The sequence below is a fragment of the Triturus cristatus genome, chromosome 7, assembly GCF_964204655.1.
Source record: "Triturus cristatus chromosome 7, aTriCri1.1, whole genome shotgun sequence".
NCBI classification, from domain to species: Eukaryota; Metazoa; Chordata; class Amphibia; order Caudata; family Salamandridae; genus Triturus; species Triturus cristatus.
Window position 1 is genome coordinate 1,205,793,223 of NC_140590.1, and position 21,912 is coordinate 1,205,815,134.

Genomic DNA, 21,912 nt, shown 5'->3' on the forward strand with positions numbered 1-21,912 from the left:
TCCATAGCGCGTATTACTGAATTCAAACACAATATATAATCATATAAAATCAATTTCATATGCATAAAATATTTGATCTTCAGTACTTGTACAAAATATATGACTGGGGTCTCCTTTTTCCCAGGTAACCCTGTTCCCAGACCTTGTTTCATAGGAGGTAATGAAGGTTTTAAGGGTCTTGTGTGTAGGAGAGTAGGGTCTGCAATCCTATGATCACCCAGATTTTTTGCTTTTGCTTCATTGGTTTACGACTTTCTCCGGCTGTGGGCCTGCCAATCAGACCCACAGCCTAGCTGTTCTCTCTCGAAATTAACACACATGTACATTAGGTGCATCCACTAATTGGAACTGGGCCACCTTGTCAGTCCCTGTCTCAGCATACCACAGGTATCCAGGGCATCGGTGTACCCAGGGCCTACCAGGGGCTGAAGCATGTATTATGCCACCCCTGGAATGGCCGCCCAAATCTGACACAACTGGCTGCACGACAGCTGGGGCCACGTGGTGTAATCACCCGTTGCTGTAGGTGTAGTATTCCTACACCTAAACCCTAAAATGGACACATGGATTCCTATCAGTCACTCCTATAGCAGGCCTTATCAATCCTGAAGGCAGAGTGCAGGGAATCATGTGGGACGGTGCTCTGGCGCGAGCTGAGTCCGTCGACGGCTTGCGGAACCAAGTCCTAATAGCCGTTCCATGGTGACGCGGGCCAACTACTTTTAATGCATTATAATCCTTGCGGTTATTTGCTAACTTTGGCATCGCATCACCTATACATGTCGAGTAAGGTGTCATACGAATGGGAATACGAACCCCTCGCCAGTCCTGGTGACGGGGTTAGCATTCCCCCCTTTTAGAGGGACACGACATGGAGGTAACCTTGAACCCCGGTTAAAGTTGACTCAAGCCTCAGCATCACAAAATGGATGCTGCCACCAGACACAAGTCTGACCTCCTGCTGCTGGGGGACCTTCCAGCAAGGGGAGCTTGGACAAAGGGGTTTCCTGTCGAGGGCGGTGTTAGCACCGTCCCAGACAGGGTTTGTGTATCCCAGGTAGGCAGGGCTGAAAGGAAGGTGATTGCAAGTGGCACCCCGGTGCTCACTGTGCATAGCCCGGCTCAAACCAGTTTCGGGGGCACACCAGCCCCTGAGCTGGCGCGAAGCCGGACAAAGGATAGGGGTGTAACCACCCCCCTCCTGGCTCCACCCATAGGTAGAACCTAGTCACGGGCCAGCCCCTTTTTCTTAGAATAAAGGTAGGAGCGAGTCCCCTTCCCAAATTGGATAATCAGATAATCGGATAAACTCCGAATCACGAACTACTTTCCACGAAAGGAACTCTTGACTATTTCTGAAGACTCTCCCTTGTGGCTAAGGAGTAGCCACCCTGCACCAGCAGGCACCATCTAAGCGCTTGCGGTTTGCTGTAAGTCTCTCCTACGGATCAAGACTGCCCAGCTCGACGAGACCCGAGTTCCCTGCCATCTCTGACCTTTTACCTCCCTCATCAGCTCAGCTGAGAGTCGTAGGTGTGACGAGACCTGCGGGACCGGCTATCTTCAGAACCTGCACGACGCTTATCTAGCACGCCCACCGAGGGACCCTCGAGTGAGTGCACCTAGGGTTTGAGAAGCCCTAAACCCTGAGCAGCTCCAGCATCGAAGTCTGCCTCCCCAGCATCCCCGAGATCTGCGTGGGGGCCCTTCCGCTCCTTGTTGCTCACCGCGTTGTTCGACCACTTGCCGACCGGCTTGTGGCCCTCTTCACGACGCACCACGATTGTTTCATCACTAGTCTGGTTGCTCCAGACTGGCTCTTGCTCCCCTTCAACAGAGGAGTACCACGGACCCTCCTGGTCCACTCCCGACGCCATCTTGACTCCCCCGCTTGGGTGGCCACTGCCAAGATCCGCTGCCCCTTCCTGGGCCCAGCATCATCGACAGCAGACACCTTCGTGGGACAGCTCGCCCTCCATCCTGGTCGCCGCCGCGCCTCCTGGTCCGAGGAACAGCCGAGTCCGACGTCACCCACCCACCTGGTCGAGGTGACTTCAGCCGGTACCCTCCTGGTACCCACACGATCGCTGGCTAGCGGTTGAGAACTGAGTCCCCTCTGCTTTCAGGTTTTCCTTCACCACCGATCCAGGCTTGGATCGCTCTGAACATCGTCACTGGTCGCCTGCCAGCAACTTCTTCTTTCAGGCTCCTGAGACTACACGAGGACTCCCGACATCTTGACGAACTTCACGCAGCCGCAGCCTCCGGGCTAGGTAACTCGAGCATCTCGGTGCTCCATCGCAGGTTCGCTCTACAAGTGTCCAGTTCCTTTTTCGTTTAGTCCCACTGATCGGATCACTCCGGAATCAGTACCTCCAGACTCTAACCATTCGCATTTCACTGTTAGTGTAGATGGTTTCTCGTGCCCCTCGGGCATTTGTGTAAATTGTGCAACTGAAGTATTTTCCTAAGAGTTTTGTAGTGTGCTTAGCTCCCTGACTCATAAAGAGCCAGGGTAGTCTTGTTATAAATAAATATCCTTTTATTTTTATAACAACTTGTGTGGTGTCCTTTCACTTGGTGTTCAAGGGGTATATGTGATGGTAAACAGCTGGCTTAACACGCCCTCTAGAGTTTAGCCTAAAGACTGCTCGTATCCACGCTACTAGGATAGCTGGTCTAAAAGGTTGACTTACAACCAATCATCAATAAGGGTCGTTTGGAATGATACACAGTGATCACTAGAATAGTGAGCACTACATATGAGGCCAACTTCTCACATTGGTGAGCAGCGGTTGGGATTTGAGCTTGCTGTTGTTTTACCACACACGTATCCTAAGAATATCGCAGTGAAAGATCACATAAGTACCCAGGTACATATAACTTAACTTAGAATACTCCGAGTTCTACTGAACCGGCTGTTGTAGTGTAACAGGGCTTAGCACACCCTGACTACAACTCTTAGCAAGGGATCAGTAGGTAAACCCATAGTGTAGGTAGGTGCAACACTTACACCTCACTAGAAAAGCATGTCGGTCCACGGAGAGTCTGCAGGGACTCCCTTAGTGGTCAGTGACCCTCCACAGGTCGTGTCACGATATGCAACTCTTAGCTTCAAGGAGATGCGACAACTGTGTGCCTCCAGGAAGCTAAACCAGGGTTCTAACCCTACCATCGCAATACTGATAGGTCTCTTAGAGGCGTACGATGCTAGGAGGTCCTCTAACCCAGGTCCCCCCAGTGCAGATGGGAACATGCCTCCCTTAGAGGGAACCCTCGGTGACCCAGACCTCGACCCTCACACAGAGGAGGAGGACGAGGACGAGTTATCGGGAGACGAGGCAGACAAAGGTCCAGTGGTAGTCGGCAGGCTTACTAGGACCAACTTAAGCAGGCATGAGAATGGAACTGGGGGAGCCCCGGGCCCACGCTCAAGCAGGCTTAACCTTGGGAACGGACGAGCTAGGTCTCTCTCCAGAGGCTCTGGCAGATCGGTTCATACACATGTCTCTCAGGCACCTTCTCAGAGAGGAATGACTTCCCCTCAGAGGAGGGAGCATGAAGCGAAGATGTGGGAGGTCAATCTGAGGATCGAGCGGGAAGAACTTGCCCTCGCCAAAGAAAGACTTGCCTTAGCCCGAGAGCAGAAATTAAGTGGGTTAGATCCCACTGGTGGCAGCATTCTCAATAGAGAGAAAGACAGGGGTATAGACACTAGACACCTGAGTAAAATCGTGCCCCCCTTTAAACAAGGGGACGACATCCACAAGTGGATAACTGCCTTGGAGAGGGCCTGCACTGTCCAGTGCGTCCCCCCAAGTCAGTGGGCAGCTATACTGTGGCTTTCCTTTGAAGGTAAAGGAAGGGACAAGCTCCTCACTACAAGAGCTGAGGATGCTAACAACTACCAAGTCCTGAAGAACACACTGATTGATGGGTTCGGCTTAACCACGGAACAGTACCGGGTGCTGTTCCGGGACACCCAGAAAATTCAGTCTCAGGATTGGGCTGACTTTGTCGATTGTGCCACTAAGGCTTTGGAAGGCTGGTTGCTGGGTAGCAAGGTTACTGATTACACAGGATTGTACAATCTTATCATGCGAGAACAGATTTTAAACAACTGTCAGAACCAATTGTTGCATCAGCACCTTGTCGACTCGGATCTGACCTCTCCCCAAGAATTGGGAAAGAAGGCAGACAGATGGGTCAGAACAAGGGTCAAGCAGAACCAGAATCAGAACCAGGGTGGTCAGAAGAAAGCAGACCAAAAGGGTAACAAGAACGAACAAAATGACCAGAAGTCTTCGACAGGTCCCCAACAAACCAAAGAGGGTGGGGGTCAGGCTTCACAGAAGAAGAAGACTCAAGAAGGCCAGTCAAAAAGGTGGTGCCAATACTGTAAAAGTAAGACTCACTGGTTTAGTGAGTGCACCAAGAAAGGAGGGCAAACTCCTACCACTGCAGCCCCTAAGGCACCTGCGCCCCCTAGTACAGTCAGCAGTGGTAGTGCGCCTCCCAAGGCATTAGTTGGGTTAACCTTGGGAACCGAGGGGAGTGACGACTTAGTCGGCACGCTCACTCAGGCCGTCCTTGTCTGTACAGGGGATATGGATATGTCCCCTGATGCCAGTCCCAATACTTTGGGCAAATACAGGCAGACACCTTTGATAAATGGAAAAGTGGCCCAGGCCTACAGGGACACGTGTGCCAGTGTCACCATGGTGACGCCTAACTTCGTGGACCCTGGACAGATCATGCTAGGTACCAGTTACCTAGTGACCAATGCCAGCAACGTCACTACCACTCACAGTATGGCAGTTGTTGATTTCTCCTGGGGAGGGGTAAGTGGCCCGAAAAAGGTTGTGGTTAGTTCAGACCTCCCCGTAGAATGTCTGTTGGGCAACGATTTGGAAACGTCACAATGGTCAGAAGTGGAGCAGAGGACTCACATGGAAATGTTAGGTTTGCCAGCACATGTCCTTGCTGTGACCAGGTCACAGGCCAAAAGATGCCCCACTGAACAGGTGCTGGATCCTGGAAGAACGGACCAGACACCTTCCAAGAAAAGGAGCAGTAAGGGTAAGGCTTCGCCTTCCCCCTTGCCCCAGGTCGTGGATCAAGTCTCCGAGGAGGCTGACCTTAAAGAACTGAGGGAAACTGAGCCGCAAGAGCTTGAACCTGGTCAGGTTGAGTTTCTGGGCTCAGGGGGACCCTCCAGGGAAGACCTGGGGAAGGCACAGTTAGACTGCCCCTCACTTGAACCCCTCAGACAGCAGGCCGCTGCTGAGGCTGCAGGGAACGCCACAGGTACCCACAAAGTGTACTGGGACGATGGACTCCTGTACTCCGAGGCAAGAGACCCCAAACCTGGTGCGACCAGGAGGCTGGTCATCCCCTTGTCTCTGAGAGGTTTCCTTCTCACCTTGGCCCACGAGATTCCCCTTGCAGGTCACTTAGGGCAGAATAAGACTTGGGACAGAATTGTTCCACACTTTCACTGGCCCCACATGTCCGAAGATACGAAGGAGTTTTGCCGCTCCTGTGTCACTTGCCAAGCCAGTGGTAAGTCAGGTGGCACGACAAAGGCCCCCCCTCATACCACTACCAGTGGTGGGGGTACCCTTTGAACGAGTGGGGATCGACATTGTCGGACCAATGGAACCCCAGACAGCATCAGGGCACAAGTTTATACTGGTGGTGGTGGACCACGCCACCAGGTATCCTGAAGCTATTCCCCTTAGGACCACTACAGCACCTGTGGTGGCACGGGCACTACTTGGAGTGTTCTCCAGAGTGGGCTTCCCTAAGGAGGTCGTCTCAGACAGAGGTGCAAACTTCATGTCGGGATATCTGACCGCTATGTGGAAGGAATGTGGTGTCAACTACAAGTTCACCACACCCTATCACCCACAATGCAATGGGCTGGTTGAGAGATTCAACCGGACCCTAAAAGGGATGATTCACGGACTACCTGAAAAGCTTCGGCGGAGATGGGATGTCCTGATACCCTGCCTCTTGTTCGCCTACAGAGAGGTCCCGCAGAAGGGGGTTGGCTACAGCCCTTTTGAGCTTCTGTTCGGACATCCTGTAAGGGGACCCCTTTGTTTGGTAAAGGAAGGATGGGAGAGACCTCTCAGAAAGCCGGCATCAAACATTGTGGACCATGTGCTCGGTCTCCGCTCGCAGATGGCGGAGTACATGGAAAAGGCGTCTAAAAACCTTGAGGCGAGCCAAGAATTACAGAAAGCTTGGCACGACCAAAAGGCTGTCCTGACTGTGTATCAGCCTGGACAGAAGGTGTGGGTGCTGGAGCCAGTGGCCCCAGCAGCACTCAAAGACAAATGGTCTGGGCCCCACACGATCATTGAGCAAAAGGGAGAGGTCACCTACCTGGTAGACCTGGGAACTCCCCGGAGCCCCCACAGGGTGCTCCACGTAAACAGGCTCAAGGCATATGTCGACAGGGAGGGCATGGGCTTGCTCATGGCCACAGATGAGGGACAGGAGGAGGAGAGTGACCCTCTCCCGGACCTGCTCTCTCAGAACCCTGACGATGGATCAGTAGATGGTGTTGTCTTTTGTGGCAGCCTCTCTGGACATCAACAAGAGGATTGTAAACAGGTTCTTCAATCCTTTCGACATATGTTCTCTCTGACACCCAGTCAGACCAAGTGGTGTACCCACGAGGTCGACACTGGGGACAGTCTGCCCGTAAAGAGTAAAATCTATCGGCAACCTGATCATGTCAGAGACTGCATCAAGACAGAGGTGCAGAAAATGTTGGAGCTGGGAGTCATTGAACCCTCGGACAGCCCCTGGGCTAGTCCCGTAGTGCTCGTGCCGAAACCTCACACCCAGGGCGGTAAGAAAGAGATGAGGTTTTGCGTGGACTACAGAGGTCTCAATGCGGTCACTAAGACCGACGCCCACCCGATACCAAGAGCAGACGAACTTATCGACCGGTTGGCCTCGGCCAACTACTTAAGTACGTTTGACCTGACAGCTGGGTATTGGCAAATCAGGTTAGCTGAGGAGGCCAAGCCCAAAACAGCATTTTCTACCCCGGGTGGGCATTATCAGTTCGTGGTAATGCCCTTTGGTTTGAAAAATGCACCTGCCACCTTCCAAAGGCTGGTGAATCGCGTTCTCACTGGGTTGGACGACTTCTGTGCGGCGTATCTGGACGATATCGCTGTCTTTAGCTCCACCTGGGAGGATCACCTGGTCCACCTGAGGAAAGTGTTAGAGGCCCTGCAGAAGGCAGGCCTCACTATCAAGGCCACCAAGTGCCAGATAGGGCAGACACAGGTTGTATACCTGGGCCACCTTGTAGGTGGAGGCCAGGTTCAACCCTTGGAGAGCAAAATACAGGCCATCCAGGACTGGGCTCCTCCAACCACCCAGACTCAGGTTCGAGCTTTCTTGGGCCTGACTGGTTATTACCGGAAATTTGTCAGAAATTATGGATCCATTGTGACCCCGCAAAACGACCTGACAAGTAAAAAGATGCCAAAAAAAGTTCAGTGGACAGCAAGCTGTCAGAAGGCATTCGATGACCTAAAGCAGGCCATGTGCACAGCACCTATCCTAAAGAGTCCAGACTACTCCAAACCATTCATTGTCCAAACAGACGCTTCGGAGCTGGGTGTGGGAGCTGTTCTATCGCAACTGAATTTTGATGGTCATGACCAGCCCATAGCTTTTATTAGCAGGAGGCTGACCCCCAGAGAGAAGAATTGGTCAGCTATTGAGAGGGAGGCCTTTGCTGTGGTTTGGGCCCTGAAGAAGTTGAGGCCATACTTGTTTGGCACTCACTTCAAGATTCAGACCGACCATAAGCCCCTCTTGTGGCTAAATCAAATGAAGGGTGAAAACCCCAAACTACTTAGGTGGTCCATTTCCCTACAGGGGATGGACTTCACAGTGGAGCATAGACCTGGCACTGATCATGGCAATGCAGATGGGCTCTCCAGGTATTTCCACTTAGAGCAAGAAGACTCACCTGGTCAAGGTTAGCTTATTGTCCCAAAGTTTGGGGGGGGGTCATGTAGGAGAGTAGGGTCTGCAATCCTATGATCACCCAGATTTTTTGCTTTTGCTTCATTGGTTTACGACTTTCTCCGGCTGTGGGCCTGCCAATCAGACCCACAGCCTAGCTGTTCTCTCTCGAAATTAACACACATGTACATTAGGTGCATCCACTAATTGGAACTGGGCCACCTTGTCAGTCCCTGTCTCAGCATACCACAGGTATCCAGGGCATCGGTGTACCCAGGGCCTACCAGGGGCTGAAGCATGTATTATGCCACCCCTGGAATGGCCGCCCAAATCTGACACAACTGGCTGCACGACAGCTGGGGCCACGTGGTGTAATCACCCGTTGCTGTAGGTGTAGTATTCCTACACCTAAACCCTAAAATGGACACATGGATTCCTATCAGTCACTCCTATAGCAGGCCTTATCAATCCTGAAGGCAGAGTGCAGGGAATCATGTGGGACGGTGCTCTGGCGCGAGCTGAGCCCGTCGACGGCTTGCGGAACCAAGTCCTAATAGCCGTTCCATGGTGACGCGGGCCAACTACTTTTAATGCATTATAATCCTTGCGGTTATTTGCTAACTTTGGCATCGCATCACCTATACATGTCGAGTAAGGTGTCATACGAATGGGAATACGAACCCCTCGCCAGTCCTGGTGACGGGGTTAGCATTCCCCCCTTTTAGAGGGACACGACATGGAGGTAACCTTGAACCCCGGTTAAAGTTGACTCAAGCCTCAGCATCACAAAATGGATGCTGCCACCAGACACAAGTCTGACCTCCTGCTGCTGGGGGACCTTCCAGCAAGGGGAGCTTGGACAAAGGGGTTTCCTGTCGAGGGCGGTGTTAGCACCGTCCCAGACAGGGTTTGTGTATCCCAGGTAGGCAGGGCTGAAAGGAAGGTGATTGCAAGTGGCACCCCGGTGCTCACTGTGCATAGCCCGGCTCAAACCAGTTTCGGGGGCACACCAGCCCCTGAGCTGGCGCGAAGCCGGACAAAGGATAGGGGTGTAACCACCCCCCTCCTGGCTCCACCCATAGGTAGAACCTAGTCACGGGCCAGCCCCTTTTTCTTAGAATAAAGGTAGGAGCGAGTCCCCTTCCCAAATTGGATAATCAGATAATCGGATAAACTCCGAATCACGAACTACTTTCCACGAAAGGAACTCTTGACTATTTCTGAAGACTCTCCCTTGTGGCTAAGGAGTAGCCACCCTGCACCAGCAGGCACCATCTAAGCGCTTGCGGTTTGCTGTAAGTCTCTCCTACGGATCAAGACTGCCCAGCTCGACGAGACCCGAGTTCCCTGCCATCTCTGACCTTTTACCTCCCTCATCAGCTCAGCTGAGAGTCGTAGGTGTGACGAGACCTGCGGGACCGGCTATCTTCAGAACCTGCACGACGCTTATCTAGCACGCCCACCGAGGGACCCTCGAGTGAGTGCACCTAGGGTTTGAGAAGCCCTAAACCCTGAGCAGCTCCAGCATCGAAGTCTGCCTCCCCAGCATCCCCGAGATCTGCGTGGGGGCCCTTCCGCTCCTTGTTGCTCACCGCGTTGTTCGACCACTTGCCGACCGGCTTGTGGCCCTCTTCACGACGCACCACGATTGTTTCATCACTAGTCTGGTTGCTCCAGACTGGCTCTTGCTCCCCTTCAACAGAGGAGTACCACGGACCCTCCTGGTCCACTCCCGACGCCATCTTGACTCCCCCGCTTGGGTGGCCACTGCCAAGATCCGCTGCCCCTTCCTGGGCCCAGCATCATCGACAGCAGACACCTTCGTGGGACAGCTCGCCCTCCATCCTGGTCGCCGCCGCGCCTCCTGGTCCGAGGAACAGCCGAGTCCGACGTCACCCACCCACCTGGTCGAGGTGACTTCAGCCGGTACCCTCCTGGTACCCACACGATCGCTGGCTAGCGGTTGAGAACTGAGTCCCCTCTGCTTTCAGGTTTTCCTTCACCACCGATCCAGGCTTGGATCGCTCTGAACATCGTCACTGGTCGCCTGCCAGCAACTTCTTCTTTCAGGCTCCTGAGACTACACGAGGACTCCCGACATCTTGACGAACTTCACGCAGCCGCAGCCTCCGGGCTAGGTAACTCGAGCATCTCGGTGCTCCATCGCAGGTTCGCTCTACAAGTGTCCAGTTCCTTTTTCGTTTAGTCCCACTGATCGGATCACTCCGGAATCAGTACCTCCAGACTCTAACCATTCGCATTTCACTGTTAGTGTAGATGGTTTCTCGTGCCCCTCGGGCATTTGTGTAAATTGTGCAACTGAAGTATTTTCCTAAGAGTTTTGTAGTGTGCTTAGCTCCCTGACTCATAAAGAGCCAGGGTAGTCTTGTTATAAATAAATATCCTTTTATTTTTATAACAACTTGTGTGGTGTCCTTTCACTTGGTGTTCAAGGGGTATATGTGATGGTAAACAGCTGGCTTAACACGCCCTCTAGAGTTTAGCCTAAAGACTGCTCGTATCCACGCTACTAGGATAGCTGGTCTAAAAGGTTGACTTACAACCAATCATCAATAAGGGTCGTTTGGAATGATACACAGTGATCACTAGAATAGTGAGCACTACATATCAGGCCAACTTCTCACATTGTGCACTAGTCGTAGAGTAGTGGTGGATGCCATCCAGGATTTAGTCCAGACGATAGCCCAGAGGGAACACATACTAGAAGACCTCTCTGCAAATGCTACCCTGCGAAGGGGTCTCCAAGTGTCACGGCCTCCAGCGAAACCAGGACAACACATCCCCGCCCATGCCAATATACTCTATAAGCTCTGAATTCCCCCTTCTCTTGAACAGCTTTATTCCTTACACCTAATAACTCTCACTAAATTTACCCTTCATGGTCCACCCCCTCCAGAAGTCAAGGTTGTATTTATGTTTAATATTATTTTTCCTCAACCATGTTTTGTAAAAAAAAACTGTCACTAACAAATTGTCCATTTTGATCAGAAAACAACTGTAGTGTTTCCTGAGAATAACAACTATAATAAAATGTAGAAATAGCCCACATGCTTTAGAGTTCAGATTATGCAGTTGGGAAAAAACATAGAGTACATAGGATACATGTGTCAGGATCAGAATAATGAGAGACACAGGAACAAAAGAATCAAGAGACAGAAATGGCAGGGAAAGATCAGTACAAAGTGTGAATGGAGAATTTTGGAAGGCAGAGTAGGGCATCTGGGGCGCAAGGGTACCAGTGGAGCCTTCAATTGCAGAATAACTAAAGACCAATCACAATGAAGCCCCAAGGAAGGCAGGACCTTTCATGTTTAATTTATGAACTGTGAATAACAGTATTCTCTACCCTCACAACTGCTTGGTTTTATGCCTCCCTGCTTTTTAGAGCAGCCCACTGTTTGCTCCTAGTCAGTACCTTTGTTGTTTTGCCCATTTCCTTCCTTGTTTCTCCCTTCTTCAGTCTTTTCTATCTTGTTGATCTTCCTCCTTCTATGTTTGCTGCAGCCAGGCTCTCTGGGAGGCCAAAAGGTTATTTGCACTCCTTGGACCTTTACCAGCAATTCAATACTAAGATCCTGGTAAGTCCTGGAATCAAACTGAATGTGGAGGATATAGTACAATACCTTGTATTAACTATATATCCTATGTCCTCTTATTAGGCAGTGCCGTGAGGAAGTGTGCCAATACTATTAATTTCTAAAGAGTCGTACACCTCTGAAGCTGGTATTGAACCATCGAAGACACATTTGGTGTTTCTCTTTCTTTCTCTGTTATCCATAGTGCACATTCTAAGCTTTCTCCTTAGTTTGATGGCCCCTTTGCACGAAGAAGACTGTTGGGATATGCACCAGTAAGTTTAAAACCACCTGATATTTGGAATATTTATCCAGTGGTCTAGTTCTCTGGCATTATGAGAGGGAGAAGCTGGAACCGGACTAGTTTACCCGGGCTCCCAGAAGGACCGATATTCGCTCCAAGCTGAAGAAATCAAAAAAGCGAGAAGAAAGTAATGCCATAAGAAGTCCACTGAACTGACAAGCCCGAGGGAAGTTTAAGAACTCTACCCATGCTGTTGCTGGGACACTAAGAAAATGTTTATTGGAAATAAGTGTCCTACCTGAACATGGCCCTGCCCTGATGAAGACCTTCTCTCAATATATCAGCACAGTCCCAACTTGAAGGTCAAAACGCGTTGGCTGCTCTATTTCCAAGGCCAAGAGTAACCAAAAAGAAAAATAACACATGGACTAACAGACCTCCTGAGCTCGATCATTTATGCCCAGTAATAAAGTCCTTAGAATAGAACTCTGACCTCCCTAGGACCTCGAAAATAGGAAGTATTGAGGACATAATTATAACACGTCCCGATACCAGTCATAAGTCTGTAGGACATTAAACTTTTATGGAAATGTTTATGCATGTAAGAAGAGATCAAAATGTACAGTAATATTCGTTTTTGTATTTGTTTGTGATAAGTGTCGCAGTTTATGTACGTCATGTAAAGTTAGCTGTTGCTTTCGGACACTGTCATTGTAAATATTGCAAAAGAATCTGAGGTGTATGTTTGAACTTATAATAGAAATAAACCATTGCAAAAAAAAAAAAAGTGAATGTAAAAGTATTAAGCCCAGAGTCAATAAAAAGGACCACTGAGGTATGATTAATGATGTATTTATGGTTACAGAGGCATTGAAATGTTTCAGCCACTCACCCTCAGTCACAGATCTGGGTTGAATCCATGATCATTCTTTAGCTCACTTTGCCACCTCGGTTCAGACCCAGCTATATGCAAATCAGTCTGACCCTGTGCCTCAAGGGAACAATCTAGCCCAAACTGCCATGCTAGGTCTTCTCTGAACCGGAAACAAGCATCCTGGGACCGGTTTCAGGATAACACCTCTCAGCCAGGCTACCTTGAATACAGTGGCAAAGTGAGCAAGGGACCCACGTCTGGGCATACCCTGCCAACTTAGGGCAAACAAAGGAAACACAAGGAGATGATGGATGGAGCGCTGAAATGTTTTAGACACTCACCCCCAGTCACAGATCTGGGTTGAATTCATCATCGTTCTTTAGCTCACTTCACCACCTCAGTTCAGATAATGATCAATACCACCATGTATCGTGTTGTGACATTTGTTCAAGGCCTATAAATATGGTTGTTGTGCTTGTTGTTTATAGATGTAACATCGAAGAAAATTTCATAGAAAAGACACACTGTAAATTATAAAGAGAAAATCTCTGTGATTTACTTTACACAGCGCCTTGCACCCGGTGGTTCAGTGAAGAGGGTTGTAGCTGCAGAGGGAAGCGTGTTTTGATGAACTGCGGCGAGTCCCCCAAAGATAATATCCCCTTCCTGTTTGTAAGCCTGAATGTTGGGTGATGAAAAGCTGCAGTCTCGTGATGGGGAGATGTCAGCAATAGCAGAATAGAAAAGCCACAGGGGAAGCCACAACACAAGAGGTAAACTCATCTTCTCCCACTGTTGAGCAGTCAAATGTGTACCTGCTGAAAGAGCAGAATAAATGGATAGATTCATTGGGTCAAAGCATTGGAATGATGGATTGGTGGATCAATAAGTCTGACCATCAAAAGAGAACATAGTCTGATAATGGTGAACAGAAAGATAATGCATTATCAAGGAATAAAATTGGTCCTTGTATGTTCATTACATAAATTGCTATTTGTAATATTTTACAGGTGTTATATGGCTTTAAGGCCACCCAGCACAAGGAGAATTAACCTTCCTTTTCAGAGACATGGAGAACATTATTCCTAACACTACCAACAGTACACACTCACATTTAGCCTGTATTTCTTCTTAATAGAATTGATCATAAAACATATTTGCTTATCCCACTCTCATTTTAGTACATAGAGTTGTTTTTTTTCCCTCTTTCTGCACATAAAAATCAATTTTTTGGGGGTAGCTTTTCATGTGTTTCTCTTATTTTGAGTCGTGAGGCTGTGTTATTTCTATTTCACATTTGATAGTAAAGTGGGATAGTAGTCAGTGTTGACCAGACTGGTTGGTAATAAGCATAAGTAATTCTTATAAGCATCACTATATCCTTTTAGTTTATTTTTAATTTTACTGCTTCTGCTTTACCTAGTTGGAACCACTCAAGTGAAGAATACCAGCCGGGTAGTGCCTACTGAGAGCAACATACGCTTGCGCCCACTTTACACTCCCCTGGGACCCTTTGGTATTACAGAAAGGGCCACAGACACTTGTGCAGCCCCTTCTGTAACACTGAGAGTTCTTGCACACATACAGTGTGGGCACTTTCTCAAAAAGGTGTTTCTTTATTTGCATGGGGGTGTGGCCCCATGCAAAAGGGAGAATCCCTTTGCCTCTGCTTCTGCGCCACATTATAGATGTGGGCACACAGGCAACAAAGCTGTCTGGGGGCGCACTGACTGGGCGCCACCTAAAAAGTGGCACACCATCAGTGCACCCCAAAATAGCAGTCCTCTGGAGGGGGAAAAGGGACCACCTCAGACATTCCTTTGCAGGCAGGTGCTGTCACTCACTGCACCCGCCTGCAAGGGGATCTCTAATCCCCTTTAAAAGTGCAGTCAACTTGCTGCCTGCACAGTGAAATATGGAGCAGATGTTTCAAAACTGCTCAGTTTTTCACCTGAATGCACTGCCCTGTGGCCAGAGCATTCTATGTAACAGGGCGCGCATTCCCTGTTTGCGCCTGATGCACCTGTTTTAAAGTGTGCCAGGCGCAAACAGAGAGAGTGCACACTATATATATATTGGGTCCCCAGATGTCCAATCACTGTTCAAGAAACCAGATGATCACCATAATAGAAACAGCACGGGAAGTACTGGTGGAAGAGGTCAAAATAAATTTAGAGGAGCATGAGTTAGAATTAAAAGACTTTAAGGATTTAAGGAGTATCTATTGAAGAAAAAAACTAACAAATAAACTAGCAGCAGCTTTTACTCAGAGGAGAAAATATATTAATACCTGACAGAGAACTATTATCAAAGTGCTAAGTAGGAAGCTTCAGCAGCTGGAAACAATGACTGGAGGCAGCCCTTCTTCCAGTCAGGGTTTCTTCGTCACTGACATCGCACGTACCAGATTCCCCTGAATCAAATTATTCTCTGCATCATAAATGTTTACCCCCAGGTATCCTATTTATGTGGAGTTTCCACTGTAGGTTTGTAATGGGCAGCATACTGTGAATAAATAGGGAGGCTAGTGCTTTCTTGGCCAATGCAAAAATAATAAGTGATAAAGGGCATCCCAGCCTCATGGCCCTCTCCACCTGGAAAGGTTCCAACACTGTTTTACCAGGTGGGAGCTTTGTCACCAATGGCTGAAACAGCATCACCCATCCCATGAACTTCTGACCCACACCAACATTATTATGGACCAGCATCAGATAGGACCAATTCAAAGTATCAAACCTTTTTCTATGTCAAGGGAGGATGCTAATTTGGTCCCATGCCATAACACAGAATATTCTACAAAGAATCAGAAAGGTATTGGACCCTTGAATAAAACTATTTTGGTCTGGTTCAATAATTATCTGTGCTATGTGGATCAGTTGGTTTGCTAACATTTTGCCTAATACCTTATAATCCAGGTTTGACAGCAATGAGGGGCGATAAGAGCAAACCTTTAAAAGGTCTCTATCACACTTCAAAAAAGACCACTATCAATGCCTCCCTCATGGATGATAGCAAAATCCCTTGTGTGCTGAGAGGCAGTATATTCTTTCAAATGGAGTGGGGCCAACTGTGCGCAAAACATGGAATAAAATTTCACAGGCAAACCATCCATGCCTGAGGTCTTGTACCTGCTATTTGTGTAATTGCCAGCTGTATTTAATCCAAAGTGAGCGGGAATACCCATTCAGTACTTTTCAGAGGTTTGATTCTTGGCATTTGCATCCCTTTAAGTTAATTACTAAAAAACTGCCCAAATGTCCCGTAAGTATCAGAATACACGGGTGCATAAGAGTCTACAAACGTCTGGGTTATGTCACTTTGTCTATTTACAGTGAGATCTTGGGAAGTTTAAATAGCGCCTATTATGGTTCTGGGGTTTCTGTCTTTAGGAGCCAGGACAACATCCTCCATCCTTTATCTCCCTCCCTGTGATGAAAAGCTACTCCCTATAGTCTACCCTACCCACCTTATTCAATGTTGGGGCATATTCCTGCTTCTTGTTTGACAGTCTTTGTGCTTCTCTGCTGTGAGAAGCATCACTTTACACAATCTCTCCTTTATTGAGCTCCTAATGTAGTCTCAGCCTGACCCCATATGCAGTCTTTATGCAGTGACCACTGAATACTAACGTAATGGCATTCCATTCCACTACTCCGTCAGGTGCTGATCCTGCATTCTCAGCAAAGTAGTGATCTATGCTGCTACCTATTGCTCTCCATAATGTCTAGTCCTTAAGTGCTTCAGTAAAGGGTGCCATAACGTTATCCTCAGCCGGGCACCTCTATAGTGTAATGCCAATTTGAGTGGGTTGTGTTTTTGGACAATTTGGGTCCCAAATATTCTGTGATTACCAATTTCATGGACGCCTCAACATTATAATAAACAAGGTCAATTCTAGTGTGTAAATCATGTAGCCCTGAGTAAAATTAATACTCCCTCGCCTGTGGATAAAGCGGTCTTGATGTGTCAATTACACATGATTATTATGCGTCAAATTGTTGTAGATGTCTTGTAGCTAGGGCGGATTGAGCTCCAAGTAATGGTGGGGAAGATCTATCCATGTGTAAGTCTGGAGCAGAATGAAAGACTCCAAACTTACACAGGGCATTTGTGGGTTTATGAGGAGGGCCGGTGTTAGTGTTGGAAGAAATATGGCCTGGGTTACATTGGGGATTATCTCACAATCAGCAATAATGTTTCTCTATCATGTGCTCAATCAATACTACGTATCTACCCTCCAAGTCAATATAAAAACACTAAATAGAAAAAGGCACTCCAGGTGCAATCCAAATTATCACCCCTCTTGTAAAATCATTGTTGTTCCCACCACAAACGCCTCTATAGTTTGCAAATTTTCCCAAACTCTGTTGTGGTGAGATGTGTCTCTTGTAGGCATACAAAGTGTAAGAGACAGGTGTTTCAGGTAGAGGTATATCCTAAATCGCTTTATGTGTCACCATGCCTCTCACGTTCCAAATCAAAATGTTATATTTATAAGGGTTTCTGCTACTGTCAACAGCCATCTATATTGCACCGCAATGTCTTCCGGCTGACATTCGTTCTACGTACTTCCTCTCCTAGCCCTACCAGGGCTTGAGGATTTGACTTTTTCTGAACTGCATTAACTCACACAATAAAAACAATCCAACTTCTAGTCCCGGGCCAATGTACGAAAGAGTAACCAGCCAGCAACATTGCATTAAATATGCATTCAACCAACATTCCACATACAGATAGTGGGGTGCTTTGATGTGTGACAACCACATGCTCCTAAAGTACTGTGTTGGTGCCCTCACCGTCTCGCCCTTTATGTGCTCCTCTCTCCTCCTGAACCATACATCCATCTACCATCAATCTCCCCCACTTACAGCCTTTGATGGGCATAGCTCTCCTACCTAAGAGGGAGCAGGTAAATAAATGTCTTATTAAATTAGAATGTCTACACACGTTGGGGTAAAATCAGGTCCTTCACTGAGTTCTGTCTCTACTTCTGCAATCTCAGCATCTGCTTAAGCCTCTTCCGCTTCTGTACTAGATCTCTCAGGACTCTAGCATGAATCCCCTTGTTGTTCCAATTCCGATACCACCATTGTATGCAGCTTAGGAGCCTATTCTCTGGAGAGATTGCTTTGTGATCTTCTGTTAGTCTGTCTTCTGCCCCGTTGTGTTGTCCATCCATCTAATCCATTGGTCCATCGCTCCAATGCTGTCACTTTGCCTATAACCTCCAGCCACTTCTAGACCTCTTCTGCAGATGCAAAAAAAGATGCCATATCATACATTGTAACTTCTAGTTTTGCTGGGAGCATTAGTGCATAGTGTATATTTAGCTGCTGAAGTGTTGTCTTCACCTCAAAGAATGATGCCCTCCTACTCTGAATTTCCGAGGCATAGTCCAGGTGTATGGTCACTTTACTTTTCTCCACCTGCTGGAGTCCCCTGGATCTTGCTACCTGGAGCATGTGATCTCTGTCCGAATAATTTAACAGGCACACCACTACTGGTCTTGCATGCTCGAAGTCACTAGCTAATCCTCCCAAAAAAGTTCCATGCTCAGGTCTTTCACCTGTTCCAGGAGGCACACTACCCTGATATTATTTCTGCATTATTAATCTTTAGCATCGTCCACTTTCATGTTTTAGAAGTGAATTTCTTCTTGTAACCACATGATCTGTGAGTAAACATCTTTGGTGAAAGCCACCCTGACACAACAGCAGGGATTCATTGTCATAAATCCTGTCTTTTAATATCCCATGGTCTGCTTTAAGAAGCCCAATACACAAAGTTAGGGCATTAATTTTAGGTTAACAGATGGATTTAATATTGATTATAGCCCTAAGGATTTCGTTTAATTTTCCCATTTGTTCCTGCAAGGTTTTCACCATTGAACCAGTGGGGATCTGTACCTTGGTTTCTTCTGCAGAAGAGGTTGATTTTCAGATTCTCACAATTTTCTCTCATTGGGGTCGGCAAGTGTGGTATGCCAGAGTGAGAATAACCAAATTGGTTCACAGCCATGTAGCTCCGCACCTCAACCGTGTCCCTATGCAGACAAGACCTCAGAACAACTAAAACAAAGAAAGCACAAGTCCTATACCCCCGTCGGGGAACAGGACAGTGACCGTCTCTCTCAAGTAGTTTGCACAACTGTCTCACGTGACCTCACTGGGCTCTACTATTTTCACCCTATCTGAACCATTCTGCACCTCCAGGTGCCCCTTCAGAATCATATAGTCTATATATGTTAGTGAGTTAGCTTTCTCTGTTCCAGGCAGGTGTGACGATCTCCTGTGGTTCAGGGGCCACCACCTTGACCCTTCCTTGCCAGGCACTCAATAAGTGCATGCACTCTGATAGGCATCAGTGCCTTTCTATCCTGTTGACCTAGTTGCCTATGGCCAGTGCTCCCTCAAGCCCGGGACTCAGGTCACTTCACTAATACTCAGCTTCATGGACCCAATTGGCACAACACCACTCAACACATACTGGATAGAAGTGATCACCAGTGGCGACCCTATTTACGTTTTTGCATTATTTTGCCACATTTAAGTGTACCTCTGCATCTGCTCAGAGGTGCAACGCTTATACAAAGCCACTGCGTCTCTAGCTCCACCAGTCTTCTGCATTGCCAAATGCACAGGACGCTGCTATGATCCCATCCCAGGTCGGGCTGCTACCCCCGCAGCAATCAAGTGTAATGTTTTACTCCACTCAGACCTATGGTGGAGAGGAAACAATTGACAAGATACTATTCCTATGGTGTTTCAGTGGAGCTCTCTTGAATGCAACTCACCCATTTCCCATCTTAGCCATGCCAGGCTATTTAATTATTTTATGTAAACAAATAGGATTATGTAATTTATGCATTACATGATTCTGCACTATTTAGTCTCTTTTTGCATATTTCAAAGATCGTACTGATTCTGAACTGAATTGAACAGATTAGTGGATGATGTCATCAGTGATGTCATCAATGATGTTATCAGAGAGGTCATCTGCTATGTCATTAAGGTGCACTAAACATGTCATTATTGATGTAAAATGTAAGGTCTTTAGCAGTGCATTTCGGGGGTGCAAGTAATATTTACCACAGTCAGCTATCGCTGGTGAATTTCAGTTTAAAACAAATTTAAATTGGTATTTTAAACTGTCATTTTCACCTAACTATAATGCCATGTTAACCTTTGTTTTTTTCAGTGGATTTCTAAGTTTTTATTTTTAGCGCAAAGTAAGGACTTATGTGAATTGTATTTATTGATTATGCTATAAAAAAAAATATGGATGTATTATAGATTTTTTATACATGTATCAAGTAACAGTTATCATATATCAGCACTAGGGATTGAACAAATCAGTAGAATACCAACTTGAAACATATGATAGAAAATTTGAGGCAGCATAATCCACCAACATATTGCTGTGTGATAGTAAAATGGTCAGAAATAATTGTTCAACCTGACAATCCCCTGCTAATCAACAATTAGCATTTAGCATAAAGTGAGATCTTACTACTATCTCTAAATGTAACATCACTGGCCTGTGATGGACAAGTCCTGCACCCAACCCTACAGAGGCCATCCAACCCACCCCCTATGTATGGACAGCCAATGAGAATGCTCATCACAATATAAAGAGGCGCCATTTTAAATGTTGCAGGTCTACTGGCTTTCTCAAGTGGTTACCACATCAGTGTGTTAAAGGCAAGCCTATTGGGCTTGTCAGGATGTGGCCACATCAATATACAAGGCAAGCCTACTGGCTTTATCAATGGGTCAACACATCATTATATGAAGGCATGCCTATTGGCTTTATTAAGGGGTCACTGCATCATTACATGCAGATAAACCAATTGGCTTTGTAAAAGGGTGACCACAACATTTTAAAAGGCAAGCCTATTAGCTTTATCGAGGGGCACCACATTATGAGAACTTAAATCACATGATAAAAATAACCATCACATCAAGGAAATCAATATCCATTTATCAATGCAATCAGTATGATAAATCAAAAAACCATGTCAGTGTCTTTCTTTAAACTTATCAGTTCATATAAAATGCAACCATACAACCAACCACTAGGGGAGCATTTCCTCCCAAGCTGTAGAGCAAAAGAGCCAGCCTCAAGAGTGCTTTGAATAAGGAATAAGAATCACCATGTCAGGGGTGTGGGAGCTATGTTTGCAATGAGCCTTCAGACTTAGGGCAATTTAGTATATGTTATTGAGGATGCTAATGTAGTCCTGCAGACCCCCACAACACTTCTTCATTCCACTGAGGAGTGAATTAAAATGTTCTTACAGCCCTCTGCAGTGATAATGTTTCCTTTTTAAGTTTTGCCAGCTTGTGAAATCTATGGTATTTAATATATCTTAAAAGGAGCTTACATCACGCCAACACTTCTTATTGGTCTGAGTGCTTGCCACTTTACTTTTCCTCTGTTTCTATTGGTTGTAGCAGTATATTTCCTGCTGTTCCTTGGGTATTTCTCCTATCAGTGTCCCGTGGCCCAAGTACTCATTCTCATCCGCTTTGGTGGGGGGAACTTCTTTTATTAGCATCGCGGTTCTTCCAATGTAAAACACCATTCCTAGTCACATAGCACAAATAGGTATGGTTATACATCCGTTTACACCCAGAGGAAGTAAATTAAATAGTGCAATAGTGCTAAGGATCCCAAGCAATCAGCCACTCATCAAGCAAACACTCCATCTTTGTCCTTACACTCCTTCACACACACACACCCACGCACATGCACACTATAGACAATTCCATTTTGTATTGCAAACCTACATGCAATTGAAGTGTGCGTGTCATCTGCGTGTTTTTTTGTGTGCTTGTACAAAATTTAGAGCCAACGCCACAACTTGATCACCAGCTCCAAGGTGGGCAGTCCTGGCTGTTACACCACATCCTCTGTCCTGCCCCTTTGAGTCAGCCTGTCATCAAACATACACTATGTTCTTCTTCCTTGCACTCCATCACACACACACCTGCACATGCACAGACAGACACACACACAGAAACATTATTGAAAATGAATACAATTTTGTGTTGTAAACCTCTTTTAACACCTACAGCCGGGACCTGTATCAAAACAGATACATTTTCCTGTACCACTCCTGCAAGGGTTGAAAGGTTGCAACAACGAAAACGCCCTCAACATTCAGACAAACATATAAAATTCTTGTTAGGTTTTGCCTG